Genomic DNA, 16237 nt, shown 5'->3' on the forward strand with positions numbered 1-16237 from the left:
GACACGGATCTCGAAAACGGTTCTCACGATTTCCCTACAAATGTAACAGTTTATGCATATCTTTGGGAAAGTATAACCACATATATGGCCATTGATGTGAAATTCTCGCTCAAAATATAATGTAATCTTCTTAAAATTAAATTTGGTCTGGAGATCTAAGCATTTCATGTATTGAATGCACGTACTTCAGCGGGTTTTCCGCATGTATTCATTAAAGAGTTAAATTTAAAAAAATACATATTTAGGAACATTTTTGCGCACTATCTTATATAGAATTTGGCCTAGTTCTATGTAGAATCTTCTGTATTATATCTCTACCTAAATCTCGATCCAGTAGTCTAGTCTAACTTACTGGGTTTTGTTTTTGTTTGCTTTTCAGACTGGATATAAATTGCCAAACTAGAATCTTCTGTACCATACCTTTTGAAGTAGACCTGCATGTCTAGATCTATATAAGACCATCCGTTATAGAAGGCCTCATCACTGACCTGCAACGTCACAACCTGTGGGCTGTTTAGACTAATAGCTTGTTGCCACGTCGTACAGACCTTTGACGTTGCAACGAACTAAAAAAAAATTAGCAGAGGGACTTTGTAAGCATTTAATAAATTGGGCCCCGATATTTGTAAAACCGGCCCTGTGCCGCCCCCATACAAAGGTAAGACAAATTATGAAAGAATATCGTGTAACCTCTAGAATCTATTTTAGTAGAGATGTGATATTAATATATCCTGTGCATTATTTTTAGATAACAAAAAGTATTTTTGCCACGTACATGAGTGAAGCATAACTATCTAGGTCAGTGCCTTTCAAACTGTTACACCATGCCTTTGTTTCCACTATACTGATTGGCACATTTAAATGTTTGAGCCAAAAAAAAATATCACAGGTGACTGCAGTCTTCTGGAAGTGGTTTGAAGACGTCTTGGGAAACTTCCGCTGACCTGAGAAGAACTAGACTGTAGATCTACTAGAAGTCTAGAGGAAATTTCCGAAGTCAACACGAGAAGGCTGTCGTACAGCCCAGTTAATGTAGATCTAGATCCGTGTCGCGTCAGACTGGTATAAACAAGTGGATAGTTTTAAGCGTAGTGAAGTAAATACATCTATTTTTATATTCTGTAGCATTTGTCAGTGTAGGTTACGCTGTCAACTCAACAGGTACAGGAATGCCAAAAAAATCGAACAGTATCGGTTTATATATCTTCGTATATCTGATGAAATTGTGAGTCATCTGTCTGTACGGTGTTAAGATACTTGGCGGATTATTTGCCAACTAGATCAGATTTTGAGACATTACATTTCTATCAACAATCTGCATAGAGAAACAAATGATATCACAGATAACTGATATCGTAAACAAGCTATGTAATTACTATCTTTCTCTCTCTCTCTCTCTCTCTCTCTCTCTCTCTCTCTCTCGTACACACACACTAACTCTCATACACACACGTACAAACGTTGATAGAACGTTATTTGCATTTGGGCTTTTAACATTTGGGCATTTAGCATTTGGGCTTTTAACATTTCGGCTTTTAACATTTGGACTTTTAACATTTGGGCTTTTAACATTTGGACTGTTAACATTTGACTTTTAACTTTTGGGCTTTTAACATTGGGGATTTTAACATTTCGGTTTTTGACATTTGGACTTTTAACATTTGGGCTTTTGACATTTGGGCTTTTAACTTTTGGGCTTTTAACATTTGGGCTTTTAACAATTGGGCTTTTGACATTTGGGCTTTTAACATTTGGGCTTTTAACATTTGGGCTTTTGACATTTGGGCTTTTAACATTTGGACTTTTGACATTTGGGCTTTTAACATTTTGGCTTTTAACATTTGGACTGTTAACATTTGGACTTTAAACTTTTGGGCTTTTAACATTTGGGCTTTTAACATTTGGGCTTTTGACATTTGGGCTTTTAACATTTGGACTTTTTGACACTTGGGCTTTTAACATTTGGGCTTTTAACATTTGGGCTTTTAACATTGGACTTTTAACATTTGGGCTTTTAACATTGGAGTTTTAACATTTGGGCTTTTGACATTTGGGCTTTTAACATTGGACTTTTAACATTTGGGCTTTTAACATTTGATTAATAGCAACAAGGGAAACTAATAGATATTTCTAAATTTGTTGGGTTTAACAAGACACGAGTCAATAAATACAAAATACTCAAGTAGAAATTAATTATTGGTAGTTAATTATTTTGTTTGATCTTGAATAAGGGGAATAACATGTACATTATTGCTAGATAAAGTTATAAGGACGGAGTTCTTCCCCATTAGATAAGCTTTGTTTTCTTTTTAATGATTTTTTTTTAAATTAGGCTTGTTAGTATTTAAATGGAAAGTTATTAATGTGAACCCCCCCCCCCCATTCGACAATATTTGAAACCATAATGAAATATGTATCGTATTGTCAAGAATTATTTATTTAACGCCAAGACTGATGTACATCTATGTGGATTATGTAAACACACTTCGGAGTTGTCGGTCATTGGGTCAAGGTGTGTCAAACGCTTTTAAATCCTATCTTGAGATCAGTGCTAAGTGATTTAAATAGATACCAGCGCAGTTTCGCGAGACTGTCTCAGTGCTCAGGCCGTCTGCTCGCGAGATGAAGTGAAACGGGGGCGGGCTTTACCCGATTGAATATTGGATTTAAAATGCATGAATTGATAATGAAATTATCTTTTGTGTTTTTTGTTCTAAGCGTCGAGATAAAACCAGGGCGGAGGGGGGGGGGGGTTGGCATGGATGCAGTCAGCCAATGCTGTGATCGGATCAGCCCTCACCCTTCCCTATAACAGAAATAATTACATTCTAATTAGAACTGTCTCAATTATACATTTGCAGAAACGTTTTCAATGTATCAAGTCATGTTCAGACCAGATAATAATTAATATTTTGTAAAGGGACACAATTACGGGGACTTAGGGGACTACCCTGAAATACCCCCCCCCACCCACCGGGGACTACCCTGAATATCCCCCCACCCACCCCTTCTTTTCACACGCCTCAATCTCAAACAGTGGCAGAAAATGAATATAATTTAATTTTTACAATACCTCTATTCAAGTCAGAACTTCGTGGAACCTGGTGGAGGGTAGAACCTGGACACAGATCTCAAAAACTACTCTAATGATTTTCATGGAAATTTATATCGCTTAGATAAGAATTACTCGCAAACTCTAGTTTGCTTGCTATAATAGTTCGCAGTAATACCAAGAAATACACACTAATTTGGTTAGAGAACTAGGTCTAGATCTTGATCCAACATCGGTTTTGAAAGGACAATCGCGTTCGGGAATTTCCGAATGTAAGGTATTACTGATTCAACAGCCACGTTCTGATCTGAGAGTGGACACACTATAAGCAGGAAGTGATCTGGGACGCAGAACCGCTGTGAGCGTCGAAAGTAAAAGCAGTTGGTCGTTGTGCTGGCCACATGACACTCTGCTCGTTAACCGTTGGCCAAAGAAAAAGATGACCTTAACATCATCTGCCCTATAGATCGCTAGGTCTGAAAGGGGTTATTTACTTTCATTATTGTCTATCATTATATGGTCTAACTGTTCGAAAAAAAGCTGGACATCATTAGTTTAGCGCGCACTGAGCATGCTAAAATAGCATTTAAGCGCCGCGTTATAAAGTAATATAGGTATAAATTCTTTAGCCTAATATTAATGCCTAGGTTATTAAATAATATCAGAACTCGCTGAGTTGTGACAAAAAACAGTTGACCTAATTCCAAGTTTCGCTGACGCAAGTCGCATACAAATTCGAATGTGACATAACAGCAGCAGACGATATACTGTGTGGTTCTGTAACTGGGGTTTTTGAATGCTTTTACCACGTCCTAGCTGGCTCTTTAAATCAGTGGTCTTCTTCGTGTAAAGTTTAAATTTATTGATCTTTTAACATAGATCTCTAGCCCATTAAAGTTTGAACATGTGGACTATGAACGATTTTTTAAAATTACTAACATTAGTTTTAATTTCTTTATTAAAGTCAATCACGAATGATTGATCCAACAGCAGAAAATGTTAATAGTGAATGGCTCAGAGAGTTCTTGATCGGTTTCAACTGGGAAAAGTTTCCCTTCTATAAAACAGAATTAATTTATTAGCACTAAATGATTAACAAATTGATTAATTTTTTAATCGATTCGTGAGAATCGGAAGTGGGATGGAAAAACGTATCAGAACGTAATTAAGGGATTAAATCCATACATACAACCACATCTCTCGTTAAGTAGAATTTATTCCCTTTATTTCCATATCAAACAAAATAATTAATCACCAACAATTAATTAATTAATTGGTTAATTGTTTTGACTGATTCATGTTTTGTCAGGTTTGGTGAATAATTGTGCAAAGTTTTAACTTGATCCGAGAATGGAAAATGGGAGAAAAAAAAAGTTCAAACTTTTTACCAGACAGACAGACAGATTGAGTTGATAGAAGCTTTTTAATGAGATGACTCAAAGTCCAGAGTAGGCCTAAGAATAATGGCAATGTCTTGGATTGCGGAGATTAAGAAATGAGTGCAGTGTATCACAAGCCTTCGCAAATCTACTTGCGATCTGCTTTTTTTTCCACACCTCATGCAGACAAAGCCGTTGTCCGCCGAGGATCTATTTCTTCTAGCCAGCTTTTTGCAGCTGAGCTGTGAGTTAAGTTTTCATTTCGTCTTCTGCGCATGTCTTCATAATATAATATTTTTATTCTTCCTCGTTCTCATTATTATATGGGAGCGTTCATATGACTAGACCAATACATGAGATGAACTGCACAGTGGTTTCCAAATCAGGGAGATCTCCAAATAGTTTTCTTTCTATTGGGGTGATTTGGGGCCAATGTCTTATACGGGCCTCTTGGTAAAGAGAGCAGTTTTGGAGGACGTGGTCGGCATTCTCTGGTGATACTCCACATGGACAGATTTCACTGGTTCCAATTTTGAGCTTTCGGTGCATATGTTGTCTCATTCTGTTGTGTCCGGTCCTGAGTCGAAAGATTAGACGTTGATCTTGTCGGGATAGCTTATAATAAGCATAATATAATATAATATAAATGAAAAAAACAACAACAACAAACAAAGAATGTGGCTTAATGCTTATCAAGTTTTCTTTTATTCTGTTTACCGGATACGCCAAAATGCTATCTATTTATACTATAATTTATAGTTTATCCGCCATGCACGAAAATCTCAAATATTCTAACGTTCAAAACTTCATTTAATGATGGCAGTTTTTGGCTCATTGTGCGCTAGGTCACGTGGGAACATGGCCAGGGTCATGCCTCGCTGAGCAGGAAGACTTATACCATGAGACGTCCACATCATGACATAAACACCTGGAGATGGTAACCTATTTATTGAAAGAGAAGGTCACAGAATTAGGTTTAGGTCGTTCTTTCGGGGAAACGTCTAAATGACTAGATCGAGTGAAACGTTTGCTAGAACTGGGGAGAGGCTTAAAGAGGTGTTCGCAAATCGTAGAAATACACCCACATGTTTTAAAATTGAAAGGTCGCCAAGGATTCTGTGAATTCTTCCCACAATAAGGAACTAAAACGGAACCAAACCCGCAGTGATTTCATACCGTAAATTAGAATTAAGGAGGCATGGTGGCTGAGGGGTAAAGTCGTTGGTTTTCCTGGCTGATTCAGGCCACCCATTCCATTCTCTAATTGCACCAGGGAATGGGGAGCACTTGTACGAATTTATTCTAGCGTATGGAATAAAAAATGTGCCTCTCTCTTTGCGTCTCTCTGAGTATTTCATTAGGTTTTGTTTTACTATTTGTAAGTTATGGTTTAGTATTATAGCTACTTTACTTTTTATTCTTCTGTCCTGAAGTGTCTCTAAGTTTAGTGATTTTACTTATGTTAGTATTGAATGGATGTGACATCAGAGAAAGAAATGTATCGCTTTCAGATCCTTGCGATCTATAGAGCTGAGGATGTAGGGTCATCTGCTACTATGGTCAACGGTTAACGAGGGTGTCATGTGGCCAGCATAACGCCCCATCGCCTTTGCTACTTCCAAATATTGTCATGGGCTTTCGGAAAATCCAAAAATTCAAAATCCCAGTCTTCACCGAGATATAAGCTCGGGGCCTCTCGGTTCGAAAGCCAAGAGCTTTGCCATTCGGCCACCACGTCCCTTCTGACAGAAGGAAGACCAAAGGCATTAATTGTCTTGTAAAACAATGTCATTAAATTTGTGCATTCATAAAAACAAGATGCAAGTACTTATACCTTATGACTATGGGAGTTGGCATTTGTGTACAAGTGAATGCCTCATTCTAATTCGTAATCATTTCTTTTAATTGCAAATTTCTCCTAAAGACTAGCGTTAACTTTGATGGGACTTTTTTTTTCAATGTTTATTCGTCCGTGTGTGTGGCTTTTCGCTGCTGTAACGAAAGTTATAGCTCTGTTTGTGTGTTCTATATTTGGTTTTCTAAAAGTGAATCGTTATGCCTGCATGTTGCATTTATCTTTAGACACCGCGCCGTGTTTACGTATGGAAAAAAATGCTATGGAATGTATTTTAATATTGAACTGCCGACACACACGCAAAACATGTGGACACGCTCTATTTAACACGTAGGTGTTTACTTTAGCCCAATTTATCTTCAATTAAAAGTCAGAGCCCTTGGTGTCATGTAGTGCAGAGCTTAGAGTATATCCATTTTGTTGTTTTGTTTATGCTTTAAAAAATTGAATGACTTGAAAGAAAATGAACTCTATTTACTGATCGAACGATTTGAAAATTTTTGAACAAATCTTGTCTGAGACAAATTTTGAACACGTTATTTCTCCTGCTTATTATTATTATAGCTTTTATATAGCGCTACTTTCATGCTTTTGGTACAATCTCATTTGGGACCAGTGGGGGGGGGGGGGGGGGGGGGAGGGGGTATCTAGGAGTTGGTTTTCCGTGCTGCCTTTAGGCGCTTAGTAAACACAGCTCTGCCCGAGTCGGGTGTCGAACCTCGAGCCCCCTTCTAGGGCACTTGGCCTCTCGACCTCGCTTCCCTTATCATTCTCAGGTCAAATTAAAATCTTACATAAGTTCCCAAGAGAACATGACTTCATTACAAAATAGCACTAACAATAACAATAACACAATAACACAGTGGTAATAAATTAATGTTGTTTGATATCGAAACGGGAAAATACATCTTACAGTATTGATATATATGTATACATGCATGTAAATATGGAGTTCCTTCTGTAGATACTCTTATAAGTATTTTTAATCTGTACATTACTGTTGGAAAGGCTACTTGGTCTATGATACGGAATTTGGGGTGGTCGCCTCAATGATCGTGACTCTAAACGTTTTTGATGCAATCCTGCAAAAAGGTTTGTGGTAGGGTGTAATCATTTTCATTTCTCAGAAATACTCTAAAGTTTCATTTAAAAACCAATAACAATATTTCTGTATTTAATTTGTACCGTTTATTATCATTAATCCATCGGCTACTCTCGCTATTGTAATTGAACTGTCTATCCAATAAGAGTTCCACTCACTTTATTCATCCTCTTATGAAATGTAAGAGCCAGCAATGTTATCTTATCTTATCTTATATTATATTATATTATATTATACTATACATTTCAGACGTTTCTTAAAAAGAGAATATAATATCGTCCTTCACATACCAAATAAAATACTCAAAAGGACACAAAGATAAAGGCACTTTCCTTGTTCCATATGCTAGGACAAATGTGTGCAAAAGCTCCTTCTTCCCAAGTGCTATTAGAGCATGGAATGGGTTGCCTGAGCCAACAGGGAAAACTATTTGACTTGGAAGAATTTAAGCCATTGGTTATCATGCATGACAAGATGTATGACTAGCAGGACGTAATCATCTTCTTTTTTGAAGTAACGTCTGTATTTTATAAGATAAGATAAGAATCTAGTCGTGAATGTTAATTACAGACTTCAACTCTGTTAAGTGGTTGATTTTACTGTCTGATTCACGCAACCCGTCCCATGCTTTAATAGCACCAGGGAAGAAGGAGCACTTGTTCGAATTTGCCCTAGCAAATTGAATAAGAAATGTGACCTTATCGTTGTTTCAATAGATAACTTTCCTGAAAAAAAAAACACGATAAGTCAAGATCTCTATCTGAGTCAATCTATCTTGTTTTCGATTTCTGTATTCGATTCAAATGGTATCGTAATAGGATATCGTATTGTGATTGTAATCACCTCTCCAGAATGCTTGATCCATTGTCAGCCTACACACAGACTCGGTGTGTTGATCAAAGAAAGGGTTTGGGTATTAAAAATATTTTGTTTGTGAGAAATTTAGACCGGAAGTGACCTTGTTTTTTCTTTGTTTTTTTTTACTTTTATTAATAAATTCATGAACTGTTTGATCTGTTGGTTACAAAGTACTAATTTTAGATTATCTTGCCTTTTCAGTGGGTGTGGTAGATTTTAAAATTAGAAGCATCAATATCCTCAACCTCTAGTTTGATAGTCATAATTTTTCAAAGTAAACAATATAAAAAAATATGTAAATTTGGTAGGAAACTATATATATATATATGTATATAAGGGATAAAATATTTATTTTTTAAAATTATTATATTATCTTTGAAGTCAAATAATCGAGGTGTTTTCATTTTAAAAAATGTTGTTTTTTTTCATATTTTTCTTGGGTTAAATATTATGAACATGTTATCTGAACATGAACAGTCAGTACATCTAGACATCTAAGTAGGTCTGAAAGTTCAGTTGGGAGAGCCGGACTTTCGGGTTGATGACAGAATCTATAGACACAAGAGCTGACTTTAAGCAAACAGTATCAAATAGACTCTCGAAATATGTAGGTCAGTTCTCGGGAATATATAGGTCAGTTCTCGACACTAAGGCTTCCCTCGTTAGTTAGACCTTTGTTCAAACTGAACCCATTGACATTGTTTTGGAACTGAAGTTTTTTTGTTTGGTTTCGGTAACTACATCTACCACTTCAGAAATTGTGTTTACAACTTTTCTTTTCTCAAATATTTCAAAGAGAACAATTCAGTCAATAAATATAATTAAAAAAACATCGCGTAGACAAAATGTGCGTCATTGACATTGTTAATTTAAACATACTTTAACTATTTATCGTTATTTTTCCAGCGTGGGGGTGCAGTGGTTAAGCGCTTGGCTTCTGAGCATGGGGGGAAGACTGGAATTTTGAATTTCGGGATTATAAGGGTGGCTCTGAGTCCACCCAACTGTAATGGTTACTTGACTTTAGTTTGGGAAAGTAAAGGCGGTTGGTCGTTTTAACATGACACCCTGCTCGTTAACCTTTGGCCAAAGAAATATATATATATAGTTCGTCCATCGTGGTTCGATGATGACCACTTTGTCATCCAGGGGGCTGAGGGCTTTGCACTGGGGTTTTATGCCTCCTCATGTGGCTGGTGAGACCTATGTGAGCCCGGAATGTTCGGCCGCACACTGGGCAGGTTATTCCAGTTCCAGCTGGAGCTAGTGTCGTGGGCCTTGCTTTTCTTGTCTGGCGTTTTTCTTCTGCCAAAGAAATACATGACCTTAACATCATCTGCCCTAGAGAGCGCAAGGTCTGAAAGGTGAATTTTACTTTAAACAAAATATACGTCCATATCAGTGTCCCTCAAACATTACATGTAAATTTACATCAGAAAGTTGAACTGTTTTCAATGTTTTTGTGGTGTTTCGGACTGTCATCATGATGGCCCCGAGATCGAATCCTGCAATCTGTCGTCCCCTGCCATCCTGCAAGAGGTTTTGGTCGTGCGGTATGCTCGCTGGACTGTCGTTCAGTCGTCTCGAATGTCTCGGGTTCATACCCCGCCCGCCGCCATCCTCCGTCGTCCACCGGGAGGCGAGGATGTAAATTATCTTCAACTTTGAAGTCAGAGAATGAACAACTGAAACATGTAATGCAAAAAAAAAAAAATCTGTAATTTTTATCCGAAACTTCTGAAACAAAGGAAAACATCAGAAAAAAATTGATTATTTTACAATATATATTTTTAAAATGTATTTTAAATTAAAGCAGCGGTTCTCAACCTTTTAAGCTCGGCGACCCCTTTTTACAATTCCTCACTTTGCCGCGACCCCCCTTCCCTTACACACACACAGCAATAGAAGAGTAGACAATAACAATCCATATTTTCGAGGGTCTTTGGCGACCCCTGGCAAATCGTCAATCGACCCCCAAAGGGGTCGCGACACACAGGCTGAGAACCCCTGAATTAAAGTGATGCGAATTTGTTCCCTGTATAAATTGAGTTGTCCTCATTTTCTAGACCCTAAGGTAAACACAAGTAGCGTCACGGACAACTTTGATGTATTGACCTTGCATACTTCCCATCAAGTCAGTGCAGCACTCTGCCTGGGGCTCACTATATGTGCAGTCAACATTGAGCGAGGAAACCTTGCATACCTACTGATGGATGTGGGACATGCTATTTGTGCTACTAGAAAGCAATCAGGTCAAATCTACTGACTTAGACTTCTCCCACCTTCTGCCCGCCCCAGCCAGATGTGAACACAGACCGTCACAGCAACACATAGTCAGCCTCCCTCCCCCCTTGTCTACCGCCATCTACCCTATTTATTATACCATCTCTTCCCTGAGGACACGTCACAGTCAGCTGATCGTCTCCTGCCAGCGGTTCTCAACCTTTTAACTCGGCGACCCCTTTTTACGATTCCTCACTTTGTCGCGACCCCTCCTGGGGCCCCTCCCCCCCCCCTTACACACACACAGCAATAGAAGAGTAGACAATAACAATCCATATTTTCGATGGTCTTAGGCGACCCCTGGCAAATCGTCAATCGACCCCCCCAAAGGGGTCGCGACCCACAGGTTGAGAACCCCTGTCTCCTGCAGACCCAATCATTTTGACCTGCTCTGACATCGGTACTTCTGTATTCATCTTTCCATTGCCTCTATTTGACATACAACTTGTTCAGTACACGAGGATACGAAGAGATATAGGTCTTCAAGCAAATATGTTAAATCACTTCTTAATTCTGAGTTTAAGTAATGAACACATTTATTATAAAAGAACGACAAGACTTAACTCTTTCTCTCCGTAATTATTTACCACATTCTGGTGGAATCAACGCTGGTATCGTCAGTTAGGAGAGAAAGAGTTAAGATATGCTAAGTAGATAAGATCATTTTTATTGGTCCAAACAAACGGAAATTCAGTCTGACTACAATTGACCTCCTGAGCGTAACAAACTTGCATTCTATATTTCTAACCAAGTGTTGTTGGCGGTCGTTGACTTGTAGTGCCAAACTGCTGGTAGACAACAAAACCGCTGTAGATACAGACATTAGTTGAGATAAATATATAGCTCAATCACTAGTTTCATATCGCAGATTTTCTTTTTTATATTATTATTAATATATTATGTTTCGCAAACTTTTATACATTTAATAAATTTTCAATTCCAGTTTGACCTGACTATATAAACGTTGTAAGACTTAAAGCAAACTTAGTTTATTATTTAGCAATGTTAGGCTATGTTTTTTTTTTTATACTTGAAAGACAAACAGATATTAGATCATACTTCTAAAGTGGGGGGTCATTCTTGACCATAATAGTCAGTGAACGAAAACAAACTTAAGAGAAACCTCTGACATTCCGTGACATTTTATACTTGAGACTTAATAGTCTGTAAGTCTGAGAAAGTCCGGGTCATGTCGGGGTCACAAAACACTTTGACTATGGGTACTATCTCCCCCCCACCCCCCAGCCCCATTTTTTCTTTCTCACACTCAAGGGAAGCTATCCCGCTGAGACATATACAGACCCGAACATAGGCCTACACACAAAAGATTGTTATTTAGAAAAAAAAAAAGGGGGGGGGGTAGGTAAAAGTGGGGAGTGGATATTTTAACAATGGTTCTATTTCGGTAACGTGAGCCTTATACTTTTCTTTCTCTCTCTCTCTCTCTCTCTCTGTGATGTCGAATAGAAGACGTCTGCAGCTACATGACAAAAATTTTTTTATGAGATTCACCACAAAGACGTCTTTTTCGTTATTGGGGATTTTCATAAATGGCGGGAAAAACTATAAATAGCTCACTTTTTGGCGTATCCGGTGAACAAACTAAGGGAAATGCTGATAAACTGGGTTTTCTTAAGGTATAGGCATAGACATACATAAATATAGACTGGCCGATAAAAGAGTTTTATGAAACGAAAATTTGTGACTTGCAATTTTGTGTACTTTATTATACAGCATTTTTTAGCAGTATAAAAGTTATGTATTCATATCTTTTTCAGCCATAACCTATATAAGTATTACAATATTTTCACTAGTGTTTTTTTTTTAAATCTCTAAGAATGAAGATCATGCAACTTTTCAGAATTCGGAAATCCGACAACAATAGATATACATGTTTTCAAGTTATATGAAGTTATTTCCTTTTTCCAGTCTATATTTATGTATGTCCATGGGTATAGAATTAGTTTTGGTTTACTATTGGCTGTACAGCAGAATCAAGTGTTACAAGCGCTTCTGGTTGTTGCACACAATAATTTCAATATAGGGATTTGGGTATTACAGAACTACTACAGTACGACCTTTGAACTATTTAAAAAAAAAAACAAATGTGTAACTAGCTAGTGGCGATAAAGGAGAGGAGACGTGATACGAAGATCAACTGCCCCGCCATTTTAATATTGTTAACATTATTGCACAACTCTTTTTTTTTTTAAAGTGGCAACAGTGACGTTCAATTTAGCGTCCTTGACATTTTCTTTTTTTTTTTTTTTATATCTAAAAAACTCTCCAATAGCGAAACTCATTTTAGCAATAATAAAAGTAAAGCAAGTTGTGTGCCCCTCTACAAAGACAGAGACCTAGATTTAGATCGAATAGGTTAAGGGCCCTTTGACAGGCAATTTTCGCTCCTTATTCGCCCTTCTCTCCCACCCCACTAAAGATTGTTTCATGAAAAAACTTGCAACCTGTAACCATCACCCGTTATGTTTACGTCATTGGTCAAAATTTTGTGTTTTAGTGCCATTTAATCTCTAAACTAAAACAACTTTTTTTTTTTTTGGTAAACACGGCGGTACACTTAAATACTGACAAAACAAAACATTGTTTCTGGAGATTATTTTTTTGTGATTTTAACTAAGTGTTTTTAGCGCCAAAGAAAGCCTCTAAGTCTATTAAAATGGACCTCATTCACTAATCGCAAATAAACACATTTAGCCGCGTCATAATATTGATAAAACAATGAAAAATACGAATCACGTGACAGCCACTATGGATTACATAATTTGTATAGAAGATATATAGAATCACGTGGCTAAATGTTGTTTATTTACGATTGATGAATGAGGTCCATTACGACAAAAGTCTCAGAACTTATGAATCGTTGAAGGAATTACTAAAATGTATTATGATAAGTTACTGTGTTCAGCTCCTGGCTATAGAATTGTAAATCAACGAAAGGGTGAGTCATCTTCTATACAAACTGGTTAATACCAATATCTTCTAGAACCTGGAGACACTGATCTAATTCGTTGTCATACACACACACACACATGCAGTATCCCATTTGACGTTCCGTGAAGCGCCGCTAATTAATGAGACAATCTTAACGAAGTCGTCCGTGAAATCTAACTGAATCATGGCCACAGGTGATCAAGATCTAGCGTGGGACACTCAGTGACCTTGTTCCTTACAGATTTCATCACAATGTTTTCCTGTTTGTTTCGCGCATCGCTAAGGAAAAAAATAATACACAAGGTATTGAAATCCAGACGTTTGACGTCATTCAAAGTCCTACGGTTGTTTCCCTTTTATTCATCACCTGCCATATATGGGAGCCCTATTTATAGAAACAAGGCAAGCACAAACCAGATTTCTGCAAGTACAGTGACAACGGTGACGACATCAACAATTACCGTGCGTCTTATTAAGCTTATTCACACGAACATTCTGGAACTGATGATAAACAAACATACCTTTATATATATATAATATTGAACACAAAGGGCCTGTGATCTTATTGTAATTCGTTTTTACGGTACTAATAAAATGGATACGCTGACCAAATACACAGCAGCAATAGAGTAAATGTTATTCTCTTTTACCAGATGGAGTGGGCCTGGATACCTACTCTATAGGCATCATTGTCCAGAACATCAAAATGAATCATGCAACCCTTTACTAATCTTATCATGCCAGAGAATCACTTATAGTAGATTAAAATGTTAATAAATATCACCCAATTTCATAGGAAATAAAATAGAATAAAATAATTATAGAAAATACATTGCAAATATTGTGCCCTGCACCGTTTTACATTGACATAAGTCGATTGTTAATATTATGCAATTATTTAGTATAAAATAGGTTAAGTACTAACAGAATATTATAAACAAAATTATGTTAATTTTTATTAAAATATATCATAGCTTTATTATGCACTTCTTTGTTTTACAAGTTTCCATCATAACTGAAAGTTACCACACCGAAGTTCAAGTTCAAGAGAAGTGAATAGTGAATACAGCTTTAAAATGTAAAATACAGGTGTATATATATTTTCATGTTATTAAATTGCCACTTATTTAGAATGTAGGCCAAGAGAATTTATAACGAAGTTACCATACTTGTTTCATAATCAAATTCGTTTATTAAGAGTTAATTCTAAGACTAAATTCAAGTTTTTAAGAACTTGGTTCCTGGTGCTGCTGTTTATTTATGTTTAACATGTATGTATCATCATTTGTTTCAGCACCTAGCTTCACGTCTATATCCTTATTTGTTCGGGCCTACTTATGACCAGTCTTACAACTGTGAGCCCAGGAGCCATTTACCTGGACAAAAAATAAATCTCCCCTTTATGCGATTAACACTAAAGCGGACACGTAACGTCAACCCCTCCTGCCCTCGTCTTGCGACTCGCATTCACTACATTAAACTTGTTTTGACCAGGCTAGTAGCTTCTGCTTAAAAAAAAAACCTAGATAGGCAAGTAAAGATAACCCAGAAGTCACAAACTGCTTTATTCTAGATTTTTACTTATTAATGGATTACTGTTATTATTATTATTATTAAAATTATTATTATTATATTCGAAACGAACGAGTATTCATCTGTGGCACTGCCAGGGTTGAGTTTTATTTCATTATCAGTTTCCACTGATGATTTTTCTGGTGATGTGGAAGGTCTATTATTATTACTATTACTATTATTATTACTATTACTTTTACTTTTAATTTTGCTTTTTCTTTTACTTTTACTGCTATTATTACTATTATTATGTAAATTTTGAGTGAGTCTGGTGTGGATGTACATTTTGTTTGTTTTATAGTTATAATGTTTTGTTTGGTGCATTATCGAAATTAGTATTATCACTATTATTTTTTTTTACTTTGATTATCATTACTATTATAACAACTATTATTACTGTTACTTTTATTATTATATTATTTTTTTTTTATCTTCATTTTTCTTTTTATTATTAATACTATTATTATTATTATTGCTATTATTATTATTGAAATGTATTATTGATTTTCATTTTCTCTGGCACTGCCAGGGTTGGGCTTCGTTAAAAAGAAACCAAATCCATCATATCCCCACATTTCATCAAGAAGTGAAGATATCTAAATCGGGTGAGTTTATACTAGCTGCCTGGTTCTCTTTTTTTCTTTTCAATGGAGATAATTTTTACCGATACGTCTTGCTTGTTCATTAAAAGTAGATCTTGTCCACTCTGTGGGGAGGGGAGGTCGAGTGAGAAGCGCTAGGCTACAGTAAAGAGGGTCTCTAGTTTAAATCCAGAGACTTTGAACTTCGGGATTTTAAGAACGCCCCTGAGTGGGCATACGCTGTGGAAAGTAAAGGCGGTTGATCGGTGTGCTGGCCACGTGACATCCTTGTTAACGGTCGGGCATAGAAACAGAAGGGCAGGGTTCTTTTTATTTTTATTTTGAAATATAGTAATTAATCAAATAGCTATTATACTATAACTTTTCTTTGAAGAATCAGTCGTAGTAAGTTCTGTGGTGAACTACCTAGAAACTTAAAAAAAAAAACCCAGATTTTGAAAAAGTTCCTAGCCTTTAGACCAGGGATTCTCAACCTTGGGGATCGAGTGACAACTTGCTAGTGGTAATGTGTTTTTTTTTTTTTGTCTAGCTTAAACATTTCACATTGTACCAAGTTTTTCTCATGAAATGTTTTGTCATTCA

This window comes from Biomphalaria glabrata, chromosome 11 (assembly GCF_947242115.1).
Source record: "Biomphalaria glabrata chromosome 11, xgBioGlab47.1, whole genome shotgun sequence".
Classification (NCBI taxonomy): domain Eukaryota; kingdom Metazoa; phylum Mollusca; class Gastropoda; family Planorbidae; genus Biomphalaria; species Biomphalaria glabrata.